Here is a 23,099-nt window from a genome sequence, read left to right on the forward strand (position 1 = left end):
ATTGTACTGCACATCTTTTATACAAAATTGTATTTTTATTTTTTTTTTTCAAGAAATACGTCATAGCACCAAATAGTTCCAAAGCAATGACTCTTAATTTGAGAAGTATTGGAAATGAGACCTAACATGGCTGACACTTGTGAATGAGCCTGGAAAGTGAAGCAGATCCAACAAGCATCACTGGTCGGAGATGAGCAACACCCTCTGATCAAGCATTATAGCAAATCACATCAACTAGTAATATGAATTATTTTATTTGATTGAAAACTATTTCATGCCCAAGCAATAGTTAACAACTCTCCTTTAAAATAAGACTTAAAATCTGTCTAATTTTCTTCTGTTACAGTGGCCCTAAATACTTGGAATAAACATCAGCAAGCACATCTTGAATTTAGACAGCTCAGAAGTGGGAAAAACACTGCACCTGGAACAGCCAACTCCATAATACGAAACAGAAAATATATATCCAGTCATTTAACGTGTTTTAAAGGGGTCCCTGGGTGAATAAAAACCCGGGCTACTGCCAGGGCAAAGCCAGAGACAGCTGCCTGATAAGGGCAGGGAGCCCCTGGCGGCCATGAGGCCATACACTTCCTGAGCAAGGCCTGCTCATAGGATGCAGCAAGGGAACAAGCCATGGGATGGCGACACAGGGTCAGTGACCATGTGGCCACTTGGCAGGACCACAGTGTCCAGGCAGGTTTGAGTTCGAGCTGGGTAGACAAAACTATAGATCAGGGTCAGCTTCAGTAATATACGTGTTCAGGCATAGACAAATCTACGGCCATAGCTCCGGCAAAGACAAGAAGAAAGGGCAAGAACACAAATACAGCTCTAAGGAAGAGAAGCCCATGGTGAAACATTTAAACTCTTTCTGCTTCAGCTCTTTCAGGGCAGTGTGATCGCAGGTTATAAAGCTAAGCCATAGGAGAGCAGACCTGACCAGACTTAGCCAGACCCCAAGGAGAGAGAAGAGGTTACAGAGCCTGTATATAAAGAGGTTATAGAACCTGTATATAGAGCACCTATGGTTACACTAACAGGAGTTTTTGACTCAAATGTGCAGATGAGTCAAATTTTTCATTCTAGTTAGGGCACATTAAGGGTATTAGATCTACTTTGTCCAGCACATTTAAGAAATACAAAGGTGAGAGGAAGTGCTCAGTAGAGAAACAAAAGTGATCAGATATCTCAAAAACCTGCTGCACAAGGAAAGATTGTCAGAGTGGCAGTTTTTGGTTCAGAAAATATTATTCAAACATGTAAAACAATACTTGCAAAATTAGAAGAAAATGAGCAATACATGGAACATCCCAGCTGGCTGAACAAGATATGGATGATAGCAAACACTAGATGCAAAATTAAGTGAAGCATTAGCAGACATTTTTTCATCATGCAGACTTATGCCTTGGAACTATATGTACTCCAGAATGGAATTTCTTTTAGAAATAAAAGGGCTCTTGAAAACTTTTCAAGGTTCTGATCCTTTATTTTCCCTAAAATCACTCCGACTAAATGCTTTCACCTAGCTCTGAGGACCAATTGGTCTCCACTTTCCTCTCCACCAGGTGCTAGAGATTTACCATATTTCCATAACTTCAAGACTAGGCATTTGCTTTATCTTTTGGCAATTTGTGATTGGAAGCCCTTCAGTGAGTCATGCTTTTAGATGCTCATACTCTTGGGTGAGCTGAGGGGACATTTCATTGTAGTTGGAAACTCCCGGCATGTTGAGATCAAATGTCATTATGGCACAATTATTCTCATATGTTGTAATTTTGCATCCAACAGGGTAGGAATCAATAGCTGCCCTCATTTGCTACTTGCTTGACAACACAGAACACATCCCTTAAGGGTGTATTCTGAAGGTAAATGATGTTACCAAGAAACTCATTAAAGCATGTTGTTAATCGACAACAAATAGTCTCCTAGTTGTAGGGAATGTTACTTGCCAGTTCAGTTTCATGTGGTGTCCAAAGGATACAACATGTCCTAGTAGCTGCTGATGTCAATAACACTGGTTATTTAGGAAGAGCACACAGCAGGGAATGAGAAAGACCACAATTATCAGATGAGGAAATTGCCTTTGTTTTCTCTGATGCTGGTAATGTTGTTTGGGTGACATCACAAAACTCTATGTGACAGTAAGGAAGAGAGTGAGAAAACAGAAATCACAGTGAGGTGGTCTGACTTTGCAGTGTGCATTTATTTTGTTACCACAGTCTCAAGAGCAATAACTGTTCTCTCTCTGGTTGCTATTTTATTCTTGGAGCAAGGTTCTGAACATAAGTAAATGCTCCAGCTAATGTTAATTTTTAAATATATTTTCAGCCATGTCTCCAAAGTTAAATACACTAAGAACAGATTTAAGTAGGATTTGTTGCCATGATTGTCCTCTTCTGGATAGAAATGTATGATGAAATGCACTCCATTAAAAATAAATTGAACATAACAGTTGGTAATCTCTTGCTCATTTCAACAGATATCCAAATGCTTTTCCATGTGGCTTTTAAAACCATGGCCAAAGTCCATTGCGTTCTTCTAAGTATTAGGCTGCACACAGAAAAGTTGAGGTTATCAGCAAAACGAAGAGCAACATATAGAAGAACGGAAGTGTTGAATGCTGCTGTAGTTAACAGGATTTCTAAGAAATACTGCAAGGGAAAGGGCTTTATGGAAAATGTATGTTGTCTGAAAAGGGAGCAGCAGTGTATTTTGCCACTTTTCTGAGTTTCTAGCTGTTGAAATGCTATGAACTGTAGAACAGCTTGCATAAAGACTGATTAATGAATTGTGCTGTGGGAGCTCTTGCAACATATCCTCTCCCTCAACTAGTTTTTGCTGAAAGTTGGGCATATGCCTTGGTGTGGTGCAGATTATGCTAGCCAAACATCCTCTTCTACACTGTTATAAAAAGAACAAAAAAGCTACAAAAGAAGTTCCCTCAAAAGACCAGCTGTTGTGGGCATAAATATGTGCCCAGAGGTGTTCCAGCAGAAAATTCTGCTGTGTCCAGGCTCCTGCATAAGGGTAGTGGCCAATTCTGAAGTCAAAGCAGCTGCCATCAACAGGGGTTGCTCAGCCATGTGAGCGATACTGCATACAGTAACAACAGTATTTATACACATATTTTTCTATGCCTGAAATACATCTGCTTTTCACAAGTTACCTCCTACATTCCGGTTTTAATATAAGAGCTGGTCACATATTATAATATGCAGTTTTAGTATTATCACAAACTCAGATACCCAACTTCATTTGTTCATCTGGTCTTTTGTCTGGTGAACACTCAAAATAAAACATAATAATTGCTCAAGAATTCTCCAAGAAAAAGAGCCTTTATAGCTCTTCCCTATGATAAATTTATCAGCTAATTGTGTCTGACACTGTCTGTCTGTAGAAAGTAGGGATTTCTGCATTCACCAGTGTCTTACAGCACAACAAAGGCAAGGTCAGAGTCATCTGGATCTCTGCACTCAGTCACCTTAGTTAACAGAAATTTTCTGGGTAAAGTCTAAGGAATGGATGGGGCTGCTACCAATGAGTTTGGGCACAGTGCCCTGCTTAGCATCTCAGATGCGCAGGAATTATTTTTGTTTGTTTTTATACAGAAAGAATTTAAATTAATAAAAATAACAATTATTATTATAATTATTACTATTATTATATTATTAATAATAATACTATATAAAAGTATATATTATATCTTATATATATTACATATATAAATATATGTAATATATTTATATATATAATAGAATAGAATACATAAAATATAATATATATAAATATATTATATTATATTATTATATAATATATTATATTATTCATTATTATTATTACTTTCCAAAATATATATTTCTGATTTAGAACACATAAAAAAAATAAATAAATTTTGTCCAGTGGCTTTTGGTTTTGTTCCTACTTCAAGCAGAGCACAATTTCATCACCTTCAAACTCAGGAGCTGGCAATCTCAAAAAAGGAGACTGCATGTAAAAGACAATGGTCATATTGCCATGTAACTTCATGAAAATTCTTATATGAGTTTATATTAACTTCAGAAAATTGCTAAAGTCTACTTATCAGGATTAATTATGATTTACTTATTGGGCAAAGTAGTTTATTGATTAAACTTGGTCTCAAAGCTAACGTTCAGTCTAGAGTAACAGCCTGGAGTAACCACTTCCCACAGTGGGAAATTTGTATTGCCATGAACACATAAGTAGAAACTTTGCAACTCTTTCCCCTCCTGTGGCCTCTTCCCCTGAAGCAGATCTTACAATATGTGTATCAGCCCAAGTAAGTCATTGTCCTGTTTAATCAAAGATTAGAAGAAAAATTAATTTCATCATCCATCTCTCCTCAAAGATATCTCTGGGTCAACAGTGTAGGAAACTAAAGCTATTAACTAGATGATGAAGGAATTCTGCCAAGAACAGTACATGACTGCTCCCACGAGATCTCTAAATACCACTAATACTATCTTTGGTGAAATTAATCCCTGTTCATTAACGCAAAGCAGTTCTGGTCACACAGCCTGTATTGCACTCCAGGCTTGGAAATCTGGGAGTCCGGAAATTGGGCTTCTTATAAAGGTATTTTCAGTCCTTCCAGTTAATTCTTCCCTTCCAGTATTCTTTGCCTCACTGTCTGACATCCATCTGTACCTCAGGACAGCCAGTGAAACTCAAAGCATGCAACTTACATGGCTTTGACACTGCATCAGCCATGTATACACAGATCCCTTGCAGGCTTGTGACTTAAATGAATGGGTAGCACTTGCTCTTAAATCAGCTAATCCACCTGTATTTTGGGGAAGGAGCCTGTGCTTAAAAATGCAATGACCTACATCTTTGATGGTTAGGATTTAACTGTTGACAGTTTGCAGTTATGTTTTGCTTCATTTGACAAAGTTTACATGTGTAGGAGGATGAATAATTTAAACCGGTTCTTTTTTAGCCATTTCTATTTATTTATTTTTATAAATACTTGTTTTCAGAACATCTTTTGTCCTTAGATGCAGCAATTCAAATGAAAACCTTTCTTGTCCAGCTGCCTGCCACCATTTGGCTTACCAGACCTGTAGGACCATTTCATAAATATCATTCAATAAAGTTTCCTGCTACTTCAGATTCCCTCACCTTTTGATACACCTTATCTCTCAGGTTGTAAACTCTTTCTAGCAGTAATACTCCTTTGCTATATGTAGTGGCTAGTACCAAAGGCTGTACCGAGGATTGTTGATGCTCATGCTAGCACTGTCTGTGACTCTGTCCCTCCGATTCCACCACCTAGGGATCTCCTGGAGCACGTCATCACATCTCCTCAGCCCCCACAATGGGCTTTCCTCCCAACAACAAGAGACAAGAGGGATCACGTGTACCTGATTTTGTCCCATCACCCAGGTAGGTGACTCTAGCCTGCATCAAGAAGCTGTGGTAATAACAATACGGATGCAGCCAAAGAAACACAACCCATGCAGGTTCCCCAGACACTGTCAGCAAGAAGTTACTGATTTCCAGTGCTGAATCTCTCAGCCTTAATTGCTTTTCTCCTCTCTTTGAGAACTCCTTGTCTATGAAAATGGACTTTGGAATTTTGGGGAGTAATGGTGTTAAAATAGGTAATTAAATAAAAAGGATACATAAACATGTTTAGTTTGTTTGTTGTTGGTGGTGGTTTTTTGCTTGATAATGTTTGTTATGGGTATCACTGCATTTACAGATTACTTCAGTAGCTGGCAAGATTTGTCAGAAAAATGTAAATGTTACTGGGTGAGCATTTTCAGCTTGTTTTATTATTTCTGTTTTCTTAGTGATGAGTAGTGGAAGAAAACAGGGCTGAAATTAAGTGCAAAAGAATTATCAACTTTTGAATCTGTCAATGTTAGTGCAAGAGAGAAGTCAAATCTCTCCTGTTACTTACATCAAAACAAAGCGATGAATTTTTCATTAACCTAAGAGGTTAAATAATTCACCAGGAGGAAGAGATCCAGGAGAACAACCTCAGCTCAGCCAAAACTCTTCACCCTCCCCAACGCAAATCTTCCTTTCTACTCAACTCATTTCCCAGGAAAAGATCCTTATCCTCTGACAACGTGGTGCATAGCATGGAGCATGCTCCCCACCTCTGCTGAAGCCCTTCAGATAGGCATAAAATATGTAATTCTTTGGGGGCTCTGAGTTTACTCTGTGCAGGCAGAGGTGGAAAACTGCACCATGGTGCTGAGCTTACTATCCTGGCAGGTCAACAGGGAGGATCTGAGCTGTCTAGAGAAGAACTGCAGGCCTCAGAGGACATTGGAATAACAACCTCATACCAAACAGTGAAACCCAGATTAAACTGCTCAGCAAAGGCAGCACCAGCCTGATATTAGAACAGCAAAAGCATACAAATTTTGGTGAAGAAAAGGCTCACTAAAAGAAAGAAAAAAGTTTTCACTGTAAGGATGTGGGGAAGCATCTCAGTAACATCTTGACTTTATTTAAGACAGCACTGAAATACTTGCATATGCATCTCAAGGGGAGACCTTCTTTTGGAAAGATTTGTTGGACAGCCACTGGGATAGTCTATGCAGTGCTGTGACTTCAGTCATGTGCATCAGGCAATATGCTTTTTCTCACACCCCAGATGCTTCTATTTTACCTTACAGACTCACAAAAGGTTATTGATTTAGAGCGTTTACTAGGGCCCACGAGAGGTTAATGTGATGAACTTCATTCAAAAGAATGTTGTCATAAACACTTATTAAAATTCCTGCTTCTCGTGCATGCATTTGTCAACCGGAAATTGGCAAAAATACAAAAAGAGATTATTGAAATTAATTTCCCTGAAGGAAACATTAAGTCTCCCTCCTCCCTTTTCTCCCCCCATCTGCACCTCCCTCCTACTCCATGGGCTCCAGTACTAGAAGCTTTTAATTGTCTAGATTGTCGGTTTTTGACATCTTAATCTCCCTTGATGAGCCTGGTATCTTGGAAATGTAGCATCAGAATACTAAACATTGCACCTCCTGGACAGATGTAATGCACAAAACAGTTGCAGCTGGGCCCCAGTTCACTTCCGTGCTCCAGTTTGTTTGTCCCAGCCTCTCTCTTGCTCTACATGGTGTAGAAATGCAGCTCTATCAGCTTCCCCAAAGTCATCCTCTTCTCTCTGATTTGAAAATCAGAATTTCATTCTCTGCCAGATCATGAAGAATCAAGCCAAACAGTGTTTATTCTGTAGGTTATTAACCAAAATTATATGCCATTTCATTATAAAGAAATCTGCGCTGATCAAAATGAACCTGCACATCTCCAGGACCAGGGAGGCTGGGACACAGAATGGTTCTACATGTGAAAGGAGGTGGGTACCCTCAGTCCTGCAACTACCTTCGTGAAAATGCTTGTGAGAGGGGGATGAAGAACAGTAACCTCAGAACAGAGAAGCAAGTACCAGCTTATATTTGGAGGACAAAATGCAGGGGTCTGTTAATAATTATTCTGCTTCTTTGACAGGTACTGTGTATTACTGAGACTGTGCACTAGCTGCACTGTTATGAGAGTTTGGAGTTTTCTTTCAGGACTATGCTTGGACAAGAGTGCTGTTGTGTGAGGTCATTGTACTATCTCAAACCAAGTCTCCTTCAACTGTTTTCACATAGTCACTGGGGACAGATCTGACAGGAAAGTGCTAGAAAATACCCAAGAGTTTCCTTCTGCAAAATAGGGAATATAAAGGTTTGAGTTGCTTCTTCTGCTGTAATTTTTCTGTAGTTCCACAGATTATTATTATATTGTTAAGACAATTATATCATAGCTTTTTCCTGGAAAAGACTGATACCTGTTAAATGTGGCCACAAGATGTTGGAATGGCTGCTGACTAGGCACCTATATTCATTGCAGAAATTTCTGGACAATAAGGTGAATCCTTCTGCTGATGTTAAATTTTTCTTTCAAAACAGATTACAGGCACAAAATAAATGCTCAGAAAACAGAATATAAAAATTGATAAATAGGATCCTGAAGCAGTGATTTTTAATGGTGCTTTGCTGAAAGTGAGAGAGATTGTGTTCATCACTGGTTCAGTCCAGAAGGATGCTGCAGCTGTACAAAGGCACCAGAAATATTGTGTTTCTGTGTCTTCACCACCCAAACCAGGCACTTATTAATAAAAACCTGCTGTCAGCTACTTCTAGTTGTGGATGTAGATCATATTGATGACAAGGCCACTATTAGTGCCTCCATAAAGGCTCTCTGGTAGCAGCCCAGGCTTGGTGGATGGAGTCATTCAAGGAGCTGTTAGGCATACCTGGGGAGAAATACTTCCTAGAGTCCCTGGAAATCTGGGCAATGGTAGGTTGTACTGAATGCTTCCGGGCAAACCCATAGAGAAACACAGATCAGAAAGGTAGATTTGAACTACCTTGCTCCATTGAGTCTTAAATATGTGCATGCTTGCTTGCACTTCCAGTAGCTGCAGCCCACTGTCTCTCTGTGGTCAGTGTTTAATGATGGGCTGATGAGTTTGCATTTCTTTTTCTTTTTTAATTTAAATTTTATTTATTTATTTATTTTTCTTTTAAGAGAGAATCTCATTTACTGTGGAGATGAGAGTGAGGGTTTTTTCTGGAATATCTCACAAGGACACGTTGGTGATAACAGTATAGATAGAAATGTTTATTTACAGATCTTTCTGATATCACAGGGAAAAACAGCCCAGTTCAGACCATTTGAGTTAGATCACAGCTAAGACAGTATCTTGATTTTATATTGAGCAGATATTTTTATATTGAACAGATCATTGACTGGCAGTCTGTGAACCATATATGCAGAATGGATGCTGGTAATGTAACATACCGCAAAACCAGACAGCTACAAAATGTTAACAAACACCTAGAAATTTCTAAATGTCTTTCTAGAGCAGATCCCAGGAAGTTCTGATCTTACACATGCGTGCACACATATGCGAGAGATATGGCATATAAGAGATATGGCTGCTCCAGCTGTGTGTGCCCCCCTGCTTCTCCCAATGCCCCATAAAAAATGGGGGCCATGTGAGCACTGCCATGCCCAATGGCATGTATTGTAGACTATATGTGCTTTTTTCTTTTTTCCTTTTTTTTTTTTTTTTTTTTCCTCCTATAATATCTCTTGTTTTTACAAATATTTTCCCTTAGATCTGGACTGAATAATTCATGCTCAAATAGCCTGTTTTAGCTGTGTTAACTATCTTGTGAAAATTTTCAGTTCCATTTTTCAGAATCAGATTGAAAACACATAGAAGACATTTTGCCTAGTTAGAGCATTTGGATTCTAAATGTTAACATTTAAATAAGTCAGTTGCAAACTTTTTTTAATTCTGAGCAGAAAATACGTATAAATTTTTACCTGAATTAAAACTTGTAGCTTAAAATGAAACCTCTACATTGAATCTCAAAACTGAACAGCCTTTGAATTTAGTAGCTGAGAGGACTTGCTGTATCTTACAATAGTTTTCATTCTTCACTGAGAATAAGTTTGTGCTTTTTTTTTTTTTTTTTTTTTTTTTTTTTTTTTTTTTTGACTCATTGCTGTATTTAGTTAATATTTCAAAGCAAAGGAAAATCTGCATTTTTTTTCCTGTCATTGTGGTTACCACTGAGAGTAGGGAACAGAGAGAAGCCTTTCAGCCAGCTCCAATTACAGTTTCACATGCTGTGTGGGACCCACCTGACCAGATGTCCAGATCTACGTTGTAGATTTTCATGTCCTAGGCTTGTCATCAGCAGAGAGAAAGCAGGCTTTTCTATGTGTGATTTAATTCATCTTAACATGAATGTTTAAAATAAGTCAGAGGAATCAAGACTTTTTCTCTGGTTACTTTGAACTGAGACTGGGAAGAGATTGTCACATGTGGACATTGACACTGCAGGCTTTAAAAAGTTAGGTGAGATGAGTCCAACTTGCAATGTCAACCCACCATAGCTCACATAAATTATCACCATGGTGGAAGGAAGGAATGGAGGATTTAACAGATAATGAAAGTCCCAGCAGCATTTCAGAGGTGAGCAAGGTCTGTTTGAACACCAGAAGAATGTAAGCAACATTCATGCTAAGCCATCCACTATTATCCCTCGATATCTCATAAATAAGAGTCTAAGTCACTGAAGTCTCGGAGACTTTGCCAGCAAAGGTGCAGTCTGTTTTCCTAGCACTTCATTTACTACTACAGATTTCTTAATCTCTGTCCTTCAGAAGACGTATGTTTTATACCCATCACTAGCATAAACATTTAAAGAATCATCACCTTTTAAAATAGAAAAAGTTATGTCTGGTGCCTAAGTAGGGATGCTGAGCTTGTAAATTGCTATGTTCTTGTTTCATAGTTTGGATGTACTGGAGCACAGCAAGGATGTTGTATAATTTGGAGTTAAGGTTCAACACTCCTTTATAATATATAGAAAGAAAAAGTACGGCCTTCATCGAGAATTTCAATTTGGAGATGTGTCTTGGCAATTGTGTATAGCTGGTAATTTGCATCAATTTCTTAAAGGCATGGTTTAAACTTCACGTCCAAAACATATTACACACAACATAAGGTAACTCTTCCAGACCTTCTTGTGAAGGGTAATGTTGCCCAGAGGGCCTGTGGGGTCTCCTTCTCTGGAGATGTTCAGAACCCACCTGGATGCCATCCTTTGCAAGTTGCTCTAGGTGATCCTGCTTGGCAGGAGGTTTGTACCAGATGATCTTCCAAACTCAACCCTTCCAATGGTCTCTTCCAACTGCAATCATTCTGTGATCATGTGTCTGTGTAAGGGTAAATTCACTACTGCACTAGGGGTTGGTAGCTACCGAGTACCCAAGGTCACAACCTAATGGCATTTGGTAGGAACACAGAGAAGGCCCAGCTACTCAACGATTCTTCACACATTACTGCTAACATCACATACTCAAGTCTTCATGCTTCATCTGGAAGAAAATATAGCATCACTACTAATGCATTTTGTGACTGCTATAGACTTTTAATGAAATGAATATCATTATATGTATATGAGCAAGTGAAAGGGGAAGAAACAACACACCATCAGGTATTTACTTAGTGAAATGCTTGCAAGCAAGTATGATGGGTCATGCTTACCTCATTTTAGATGTCTGCCAGTTGTCTACATCAGAGCTTGTCACCGCAGCTACCTTTACCATCAGCATAAAGAATATATCATTTAGGGCATGATTTCACCTGGCTGACTTTAAACACCTTTCTCTGGATAAGAATGACAGGGCCTTAGAAATGACTATATCTTTGTATTTTAAGTGAGAGTTCAGGTGTGGGCATCTACACTGTAAGTATACATGTAGATTTGATCAGAACACATTTGTTCAGGTGAATGCCCCCTGAGAATTTGCATTTGGGGAGAAAGAAGATAAATTTATATAGGAAAGGGGGCATGATAATATAAAAATTAAGTATTCTCTAAAGTCTTCAGGTAGAGTGAAAGAAATGCCACTGTGAAATGTTGTGAATAAAAGATTAATGTGATCTTTGTGTCAACACATAAAGAGAAGTGAACAAGAATATGGAAGAAGCCTTCTCTACATCAGATATGAATAAGACAAACAAGTGTCCAATTCTGGTGTGAAATAAAATGAAGAACTGGAAAAGGCTGAGGAAAAAAATTGTTCGAGAGACTGAAGCAAAGGACTTTTAGGATGAGATTTAAAAAAGAAGTACATAATAAAGTGACATATGACCAAAAACTTGTCATAAAGAAAATTAAAAATTAACTTGATGGTAATATTCAAGAATCCCCTAGGAAGAAAAATGTTAGGTATGAAAATATTCCTTAATCTAACAGAGAGAGGTGTAGTAAGTACTAGTATCTACATTTCAAACTAGCAGATCAAGCCCTCTATTTCTGAAATAAATACTTTAGTTAAATACAGACTGCATTTTCTTTATAGGGACAATAGAATGGAGTATAATAATCTTCTCTCCAAGAAGACAGAGCAAGGCTAGTAGCACCTTCCAGCTTTAAAATGTCTGAAGCTCATCAGAGAACAGACAAAGCCAAATATTATGAATTTACAAACTGTTTTCAGCTTCTTTCAGGAAGCCTGAGGGGAGAAAAAAAATGTTTTGCAAGTAGAAGAACATCACTATTTGCAAAGTAAAGATTACTACAGTTCACCTACACATCTGCAGGAGAGAAAGAAGCAGGAAAATGGTGCATATTCAGATTGCAGATCATGACATTCAGCAGAAAAATAGTTCACAGCTAAAAATTTACTCTCGAATTTCAATTTTGATGGTGTATTATGGAAGGGAATATTAAGAAGACAATGATTATTTAGAAAGATTAAGATATTCATGGTAATGACTCTACAAGCTATAATTTAAGGAACAAAAAAAGGCTCCAGGTTTTCTGTGCGGCATTTTTAAAGCTGTATTGAAATGTAAAATTAAAGGAGCCCTCGTTTTTCAGATTGTTCTGCTCTTCAATATAAAATAATTGTTCCTTTTCTGGGGAATAAGAATGCTCTCTGGCTGTCAGCCTGCTTTCATGGATGCCATTCAGAACTTGTCACTGTAATAATACCTGTGTTTCTTCTTATATGCCTTATCTCATTACATGTAAGCCTTTCTTTGTTAGGTCCATTTGCCACTTTGCAGTTTATTTGGATCTTTAAGAAGTGGAGTGAGAGAGACCTAAAACTGAAAACTGTATCTTGGGAAACTCATTTATTCTCAAGGATGTTCAACAACGAACATACAGAGAGAAAACAAGAGATAAAGCAAAGTGAAAAAAGTAATGCTAGGAGCACAGAAATATTACAACCAATTTTGATTGCTAACTGCTATGTTCATCAAAGAATCCTGATTGTCAGCAGAACAGGCACTGAAAGTAAGGGAAATTAGTAGGACTGTAACTTAATAACAGCTGCTAGTTTTGCCCACCTCCTAGGCACAGGAGTTTACTCTATCCATTGCAGTTTTCAGGGAAAAGGCATGCTCTGATCCCCAACCAGGTTGCAAACGGCAACCCTGCCCTCCTTATCAGTCAGTCCACCCAATTTAGTCTTTTCCACAAGTATGCTGGAAGGACATACTATCACACTGGGGAGAACACAAGCAAAGATTTTCATAGAATCATAGAATCATTAAGGTTGGAAAAGACCTTCAAGACCATCTGGTCCAACCATCCACCTACCACCAATGTCACCCACTAACCCATGTGCTTAAGCACCATGTCCTTGAACACCCCCAGGGACAGTGATGCCACCACTTCCCTGTGCAACTCATTCCAATGCCTGACTGCTCTTTCTGAGAAGAAACGTCTCCACATTTCTTTAAAGGGCACTGGACCAGTGCTGGCTCTTGGGAGACACCAGTAATGGCTAGCAACCAGCTGGATCTTGTACAGTCCTTTGAACTCAGTGGTCCAATCTTCCGTATGTCTTATAGTCCACAGACTCAAATGGTCTCATCAGTTTGACTATACAGATACTCAGGAAGTTCACATCAAAGACCTTTCCATGGTCAACATAAATTATATATACTACTTTCCTGTTGTCCATGTCTCAGAATACAACCAGGTTGGTCAAACGTGATTTGTCCTGGCTCTTCTGGTCACCTTCTTAGCCCCCATGGGCTTGAAAATGGCTTCTAGGAGGACGTGCACTATCACCTTCCCAGGAACTGAGATGAAGCTGATTGATGTGAAGTTCCACACATCTTCCTTGCTCTACTTGCAGATGATTGTGACAGGTTTTTCCAGTCATCAGGAATCACCACAGTGCTGACCAGCTTTTATTTAGTTTAAGAAAAGAGTTGGTAAAAGTCTTGGCTTTTTTTTTTTTTTCTTTTTTTTCCCTTTGTTCTGTTTTCTTTTCAAAAGAGTCTCTTTGTTCTTAACTCTTACACTTTTGTTTTCTCAATTCACTGAAGTTATTTCTTGCTAATGCAGCTTCCAAAACACTGAGAAAACCAAGAAGTAACCAGGGATGCTCACTCCATGTTGCAAATGGCTGTGACATTCTGGGAACAGGCACAAAAATTTCTGAAGATCCAACTATAAAAGTAATAAGCAGGACATTTTAAACATGAAGTATCATTTAAAAAATCAAATAATAATAATAGAAAGTAAAATCTGGAGATAACTGTAGATTCCTTCCTTTTTTTTGTTCATCCTACAAAATATCAGTCAAAAAGTTTCTGGCAGTCATAGAAGAATAAGAAAAAGCTTCTTTTATGTCCTCAGAAACCATCCAATTCCCTTCATTTCTCTTAGCAGCATATAAACTTTCAGGTGCTTTAACATCAAGGTACCTAAAGGTAAATACCCTTCTGAGTAAAATCCTTTCATTATTTTTCTTTGTACGAATGATTCATGTTCCCTTACACACCATGACTGTAGAACTTCAGTTCTTTTAAAACTTTTTTTATAGACTTAACTCCAAGGAACAAAGACTAGGTTAGTGAGACTCATAACTAGCACTAATGTGTTTGTCATTGTGATTTGTTAATGCATCAGGTAAAAACTTTGACGTTAATTGGTTCACATTTAAACTATGCTTTGAAAATGCAAAGCTCAATGATGTTTTTTTTCTATAATGACGTCTATTTCTTATACTGACTGATAAGCAGTCAGTATAAAATGATGGGCTGTTAAATCTATGGGAATTGTACTTAATGAGAATGACTCTGATTCTCATTATATTGATTTCAGTGGGAAAACTTTCACTCATTTTTAATGGGAACAAGACTGAACCTTGCTGGGGATTTGGAGCCAGTCCAGTAAAGATCATAAGTATAGGAAAGGGAGGTGCAGCTGCACATTAGCCCTGGCTCCAGTTGTCATACTCTGATGCATGCTAACATCCCTGCCTGAACGCATGGCAAGAGCTGAGTACCTGAGGCTGGCATACACAGGGAAAGCCTTCAAGCACAAATGTGTGCTCAACGACCCCGCTTCACAGTTTGGATCCCAGTTAAGGATTATTAAGCTCTACTGATGTAGAGTCCAGAGCCTCAGTTTCTTCCTAAGAGCAGACTGCTATCGGCAGTTTTCTTAAGATCTGTGTAAAATGCGCTGCTTTCAATCACAGGGGCTACAGATCCCCTTTCTTCCTATAGCTATGTAGTTACAGCAATTAATTATGAAATGGAAAACCTAAGTTCAGTGCCTCACTCAAGCACATCCTGTTTATTAGGCAACAGGCCAAAATATACAATGAGACTTCTCATATCTTCCACTGATTATTTGTAACTATGAAGTGAACAGTACAAGATTAATGAGGGAGGGGTGGCAAAAGAAAATACATATCATTGTAAACCTGTCTTTATTAATGCTGTTTTTCTGTTCCCCAGTATTTTAAAATAAAACCTATCTTGTAGTTAAGAAGACAAGTTTAAAAGGACAAAACAACATGTTCTTAAAAATTGTCATTTCCCAGAATTTATGATAATGACAGAAATACAAAATTGCAAGATAAAAAGTGCACCTTAATTGTACTTGTATCTCTCCCATTCTCCTGCTAGTTCTTAGATATATTTCAAAGCAAGTCACTACTCTGGAGCAGTCTGACAGTTTGGGAAGGGTTTCAGGAGCCAGTCATAGGTCTTCAGTGCCACTTAGTTGCCATGGGATAACCCCCTGGTCTTCATCTGCCACTCCAAAGGCAGAGCATCTCTTGTGTTAGATCTGCCAGTCCTGCACAGATGTCACCGTTACATCAGGGTGTCTAAAATAGCCTGCTGGAGGCCAGAATGATAAGGCAGGTAGGATGAAAACCCACATTTAGACAACTAAATCCCACCCTCTACTGCTGCCAGTGCATTTAAACACGTGCAAAGCTTGATCGGGAATCATAGCTATGGCCATGTGGAAAGTAATATTGGTGCTGAATCTCCTCAGAAGTTCTTGAGCCTCTCCAAGAAAAAAAGTCTGCACAGTGTGGTGCTGTGCAGAAATGCCAGCTCAGGTCCCCAGACCAGTGTGGCCGCACTAGTGTGCTGCTATGGTTCAAAGCCAGTTAGCCAAGATTCTTCAAGCCACGTGTGTCTGGATGGATTTCATGGTGCTTCCCTCAAATCTTCCTTCACACAACCTGTGATTTAGCTTCAAATATGACTACTTAAAATGCCTTTAAAGCTATTATAAATAGCTGTGTTCAACAAATGACAAATACGTTTTTCCCTTTATCTTACCAAAACAGCAATTACTGTTTTGAAGGGCATTCCAGTGCATTATTTCCATCAAATACATTTGATGCTATGATTACCACTTCCTTTCTACCCTGAGAAAAACAAATTTTATGATATTTAAAGAGAACATGCAAATTGTACATGATTTAATGAAGCTTCATCTTTAACTAAAATACCCAGATAAGCTTTGAACCCCTTGGTTTGGATGCCAGTTTGAATTACCTTTCTCCTACCCTGCATCTATCCTTCATCTCTTTGAAAATTAGTCTTCTTTTTCTGTATTTAATTCTCCAACTCGTATTACTATGCTTACCTAGAACATCTGTCCTTTTCAAGAGAGAAGTGCACAAAGACTTTCAACACCGAGTAGCTGGGACTGATAGGAACTATTTGTAAGATTATTATTTTATTTTTTTTTCCCAGTTGACATTAACTTGTCAATGTAGCTGTGCTAGCATTTGTTTAGGTACTGATCCACATTTGTTAATACATTTACATCCATACTCAGTTTTCACTGTAGGTCTCAAGAGTTCTACATTTCTGCAATGAGATGTGTGAAGAGATATTTGCTGCCTCTCAATAGTTGAATCAAAAGAAGCCTAAATGCTTGCCTACAGTTTGATTAGAAGACCTTCAAAGAAAGAAGTGGCCTGTATTTTTTCTCATCATCCTGAGACTCTATCTTTGCTGGAGCCTCTAGAAATAAACTCAGCACTGGAGCACCCTGAACTCAGAGCTTTTGAGTAACTCAGCAACTTCCTGCACACTGGTGCATCTTCTGATTTTGATTTTTTGAGACTCCATGGCATCATTTGAATCATTTAATAGGAATCAATAGTAAAGATTATTTATTTGGTTGCTTATTCATTCAGATTATTTTTTCTTGGAATAAAACTCAAGTAAAGGTCTTTGTTAGACATTTTAATTATTTTGAAGTAGGGAATCTCTGAATAAAAGCACTGAAGAAGTGTGACTAAATCAGCCTGAACAAAATCTTTACATAGCCCTTTCTAAGGAGACCAGGAGAAATGGCATGTGTTTTTGATCATGAAGTCCATCTTTTGCAAAATTTATATGGTTTTGCATTTATTTCACAGAGGTTATGTGCTATGAAGATATGGTACTTGGTTTGGTCACATCCAGTTGTAGCTCATAGAACCCATTCCTCATCTGAGTGTCAGTCTGATGATCTTTCCAAGATTTGGGGTTGATGATGCTTGGTTTTCTCATTAATACCATAGTCAGACTGACTCAGACTGAAAAAGCTGTAAGTCAAGCACTAGGAAATCTGACAAAGATGGAACAGATGACTTATCATTGAGAGATTTTTTTTTTTTTCCTTAATCACCTACAGTTAAAAATGAACACACAAAGATACACCTGTGGTGCCAGTAAACGAGAGCTGTTGCAGTACAAATTATGAAGAATAGAGTGTTGCCAAAAATTCATGCAGAGAAATGAATCTCTTCCTGATGGGCATCATTTTCCAAATGGGCTCTTGCATGCTGTTGTGGTTTGAATTATGAGTTTCATGCAGATACAATCTGCAGTTCAAGTGCACGGGCTGGTGAACAGTAGCTGCTTGTCTAGGAAAATGAAAACAAGTGATAGCCTAGCAAATGAGTATTGTAAATTTAAATTAACGAAGAGGTTGTCCGCTTTAGTCTCTGGGTGAAGGACACATCACTTTCAAAAATATCTCAGTGAGAGAAATAACTCAGCAGAATTCAGTTTTGGACTTATAAGATCTGTGAATGTAACTTTGATAATTCAAGGAGTTAAATCTTGCTCATTGTTGATCTATCAGCAGAAAGAGAACTCTCTTAAACATTTCATTATTCACAGAACCTGTGAAGTGTTTCCTGGGTATAAGTCTTGGTCACTAGCTCCTGTGTAGGCTGATCAAACTGTTATAATGGTTAGCTAAGGCCAGATGGTATACTTCAGGATCTGATAAGATTAATTAGCCATTTGGGAGAAGGTGAGTTTGAAATTGATTTTGCACAAATTAGACCTTGCTGAAATTTCTCAGTCTTTCCAGAAGAAAACACACTTCTTGCAATGCCTAAGTAAATAGTTTTCTGCACTATGGCCTCACATCTTTCTCAGTGGGGATTTATCAATATGGTATGTATGACTTTCACAGCTACCAGGAGTACAGTCATCTCAACAGGAAAAGCAGAGCAATAGCATGGCCTCACCTGCATGCACTGCCCAAAGCTCCCCCTTCATGCTGCTACCACTGCTGATGGTGGTCACTGCTTTTTCTCGAGACTTGCAATACTTCAAACCATCCTCTGCTTCCCTGTGTATTTCTTCCTCCACTAGGTAATTTACACTTTGTTTTTGTTTTGTTTTTCCTGGTTTATTTGTACTGGAACATTTTATTGGACAGCCTTTTAAAAATGATTAATGAAGCATTTTTATACAGTTACACTTTCAAACTTTTTTCACACTTTGTTTTTCAGTACTGTACCATCTGAAGTCTTTTTCCCTCATCTTCTCAACAAAAAGGGAAAGGGAGATGTGCTATCATTCTCACATTACAATGCCAAGAGGGGCTGAGTCCCTGTTTTGCAGAAGTACTGAGGTACCTAAAAGAGACTCTGACAACATGTAGCTGTGTAAGTTTAAAACTGCGACCTACAAAGTTCTACATCACCTCTGGTATCTGCAGAGGTTGAGGTATATGATGGTCAATTTTGCTCTTGGTGTAACAATCCTTCAGTGGTTATACCTACATGATCATTTTAGTTCAGATAAACAGGAGTGCATTTCTGCAGGTGATCTCCAATCACTGTGCTTCATGGAGCCGTCTATCAGCACTCAAGATAGGTTATTTTCAGATGAAGCTACACTAGGAGATGTATTCCCAAAATGGGTCAAATACTCTTCAGCTGTGGGAGAACATTCAGTCCTTGGCCTAGGCTAAATCTAGTGTAAGAAAGAATGTGTATATGCTATGGTTATCAGGTACTCCACACCACCTCTTTTGCTGTACAAATCAGCTCCTTTTGGATTGCTCTATTTGGTAATGTAGACACAGTCTGTAATGGTGATGGGTGCTGAGGTCTTTACAAGGCAGGTCTGACCTTATCTGAAGTCATCCCATGATACCCAGTTTGATATATGCTCACAGTACACTCTGACAGCAGTGTCAGTGGCAGAAAAATGAAATATAGTGCTATAAAATCATTTTCAGAAATGTGTGATATTTTATCTAACAGTGAACCTATTGTTAAGATGATCCGGGAAATGGTGTCCATGGGCCTTGTGCCCTCTCAGTCACACAAATTTATATTTCCCATTTCTCAGACAAAAATCCCTTGTTGATTTTTATTACAGACAGAGCTGGAAGGTGGTAGCTGTGGTAATAATAGTTTCCAACCTTTCTGTCAAAAATGCTCTACTATTCATGAGAGCAGGTTTGTACATTTGATCGTGACTAGGACAACCTAATTTCTAAGCCTTTGTTCAGGAGCTGGACTTTTTTTCCTTTTTTATTTTTATTTTTTGACACCAAGAGAAAAAATATGGAAATACTTTAGGTGGTCTGATGCCAGAGAAGCTCCCCTCAGACAGCAGTCCTCACCACCTCCATGTTGAGTTGTACTTGCTTTTTTGTAGAGTGTGTTCTAAAACTCTTTGCTACACAGAGATGCAGCTTGAGCTGGACAGTGGAGGGAACAATCCTTACCTCTTTTTCATGTCCATGGCTTCTGGCTGCTATACTTTCTTGGGGAGTAAAATAAGCAGGTTTCAAATGGTTCAGCTATGCTTTTCATCAGCTAAATCACACCCTGCTATGTGTATATATGTGTTTGTGTAAAAAATCCTTGTGTGCAAAACCCACAGAACAGGTTCATCACCAATACTCTTCCTCATAACACCTTCCAAGGCAACAGAAGTTCACTCAGAATCCTTGATGAGGTTATCAAATATTTTATCTTATTGCTTCTTTTTTTTTATTTTTATTACTTATTTTTTGAATGATATGAAGATGTGTTTTTAACCTTAGTCATCCTTAGAATTCTCAAAATATATCAGTCATCAGACTGCCACCTGATGAGGTTTGACTTTGGTTTTTGAAACTTCGAGGTATACCAAGAAAACATTATCTTTAGAAGATAGTAACCTTCATGATACTTGTCTTCTCTGCAGCCTAATGGTGTAATTATGATTGATTTAATTTTATTAAGTCATCAAAGATTCTATTTCCTTTCTGAATAGCTACAAAAATGCATAAGGTTTTAATGTGTTGGGATACAGTACAAGCAAATCAAATAGAAGAACAATTCCTGAGATTTATGAAGCTGTGGTACTACTTTGATTTTAATAAAATATAGCCAATGACAAAAAAAAAAAAAAAAAAAAAAAAGAGAGAAATATAAAAGTTTATAATTAAAATTATATAAAATGTAATTGTGCACATTATATAAACGTATAATTGCATTAAAAAATGATGGCTAAGCTAGCCATGTAATCACATATCCACTGCAATAACCTTGGCTGGTAAAATGGAGATGGCATTCCAGACAGGAATATTTCTTTTCCACCAGCACAGTTAAATATAAACTTTTTTTTCATACTTTGATTCTCTCATCCTCTTTTCATAATATAACATTGTCAGCCTATTCCTCTCTCCCTCACCATATATATATAAGTTTTTTTTGTTTGTTTGTTTTTTGGCATTTTTCTTATTTTGCACAATTAGGTGGATGATATCTCAGATTAGGGACTGAACTAATCTCACCTTAACCTCATTAGTTACAATGCAAATACCTACATGTGAGTTGATTGGTTTGCCTCCACTCTAGTCAATAGAAATCTAGTCAATGTCAGAACCAATGCCAATAATGTCTAGAAAGCAACTTGTTGCTGCCTAAAGTAGACCCTAAACTTTGACCAGGTAAATATTCATTTATATTCCATTGTTTATGTTTGCTAGATGTATGTCAGCAATAACAGGAACTAAGAGAGTTCTGAATTACCTGACAAAGTTAACCAAGAGGAATCCTATCCCAAACACCTATTTTTTTGATGCATTACATTCATCAGCATCTATGTGCATATGTTAATATTACCAATAATGTTTTTTATTTTTGTTCTTATTGCTGCAATTTATCAGTTCTGCATTATCCCTACTTTTAAAATTACTTTCTCAGAATCACAGAATTTTCTAGGTTGGAAGAGACCTCAAGGTCATCGAGTCCAACCTCTGACCTAACGCTAACAGTCCCCACTAAACCATTTCCCTAAGCTCTACATCTAAACGTCTTTTGAAGACTTCCAGGGATGGTGACTCCACCACTTCCCTGGGCAGCCTGTTCCAGTGCCTCACAACCCTTTCAGTGAAGAAATTCTTCCTAACATCTAACCTAAAACTCCCCTGGCTCAACTTAAGCCCATTCCCCCTCGTCCTGTCACCAGGCATGTGGGAGAACAGGCCAACCCCCACCTCACTACAGCCTCCCTTGAGGTACCTATAGAGAGCGATAAGGTCGCCCCTGAGCCTCCTCTTCTCCAGGCTGAACAAGCCCAGCTCCCTCAGCCGCTCCTCGTAGGACTTGTTCTCCAGGCCCCTCACCAGCTTCGTCGCCCTTCTCTGAACCCGCTCAAGCACCTCGATGTCCTTCTTGTAGCGAGGGGCCCAAAACTGAACACAGTACTCGAGGTGCGGCCTCACCAGAGCTGAGTACAGGGGGACGATCACCTCGCTAGCCCTGCTGGGCACACTGTTCCTGATACAAGCCAGGATGCCGTTGGCCTTCTTGGCCACCTGAGCACACTGCTGGCTCATATTCAGCTGACTATCCACCATCACTCCCAGGTCCTTCTCTGCCTGGCAGCTCTCCAACCATTCCTCTCCCAGTCTGTAGCTCTGCTTGGGGTTATTGCGCCCCAGGTGCAGGACCCGGCACTTGGCCTTGTTGAACTTCATGCAGTTGACCTCAGCCCATCGGTGCAGCCTATCCAGATCCTCCTGCAGAGCTTTCCTACCCTCAAGCAGATCGACACACGCACCTAACTTGGTGTCATCTGCGAACTTACTGAGGGTGCACTCGATGCCCTCGTCCAGATCATCGATGAAGATATTAAAGAGGACCGGCCCCAGCACCGAGCCCTGGGGGAGTCCACTAGTGACTGGCCTCCAACTGGACTTGGCTCCATTCACCACGACTCTTTGGGCCCGGCTATCCAGCCAGTTTCTAACCCAACGAAGCGTGCGCCAGTCCAAGCCAAGAGCAGCCAGTTTCTTGAGGAGAATGCTGTGGGAGACGGTGTCAAAAGCCTTGCTGAAGTCAAGGTAGACCACATCCACAGCCTTTCCCTCGTCCACCCAGCAATGTTTTCTGGTACAATGTTTTATGTGACTTTTTTTCACACCTTACTATAAACCATGTGACATGAAATTTATGTAAATTACCATACTGTAATGATTTTGCACAAGTCTTTATACCAGCAACCATATTTAAATCTATGAATGTCTTCCAATACACTAAAGTCTTAAATGGCTATATATACACTCCATTACTGTGTTGAGAAAATAGTCAGTGACTTCAGTTTGCTAAAATACATATAGAGTCTCATAAACATTTGAACACTGTTTCTGGCTTCTTTTGGTATTTTGTACTGGTCCTGTTGAGAAATACTTATGTTTTGAAGGAACATACAAGAACTTGGAACCTCAATTTTGTCTTCTATTGCAGAGTGGTTGTTTTCTCTTCTTTTAGTACTTATCAGCCCCTGATCTATCTCTAATCTATTGTCAATCCCAGGGTTTTAGCCTGGAAGACACTCCAGCTTCTTCAACTCTGGGAATAAAAAAAAAAAAAAAAAAGGTTGAAAAATACAGAATGACTGCCAGTATCACAGAATCACAGAATTTTCTAGGTTGGAAGAGACCTCAAGGTCATCGAGTCCAACCTCC

Source organism: Aythya fuligula, chromosome 1 (genome assembly GCF_009819795.1).
Source record: "Aythya fuligula isolate bAytFul2 chromosome 1, bAytFul2.pri, whole genome shotgun sequence".
Classification (NCBI taxonomy): Eukaryota; Metazoa; Chordata; class Aves; order Anseriformes; family Anatidae; genus Aythya; species Aythya fuligula.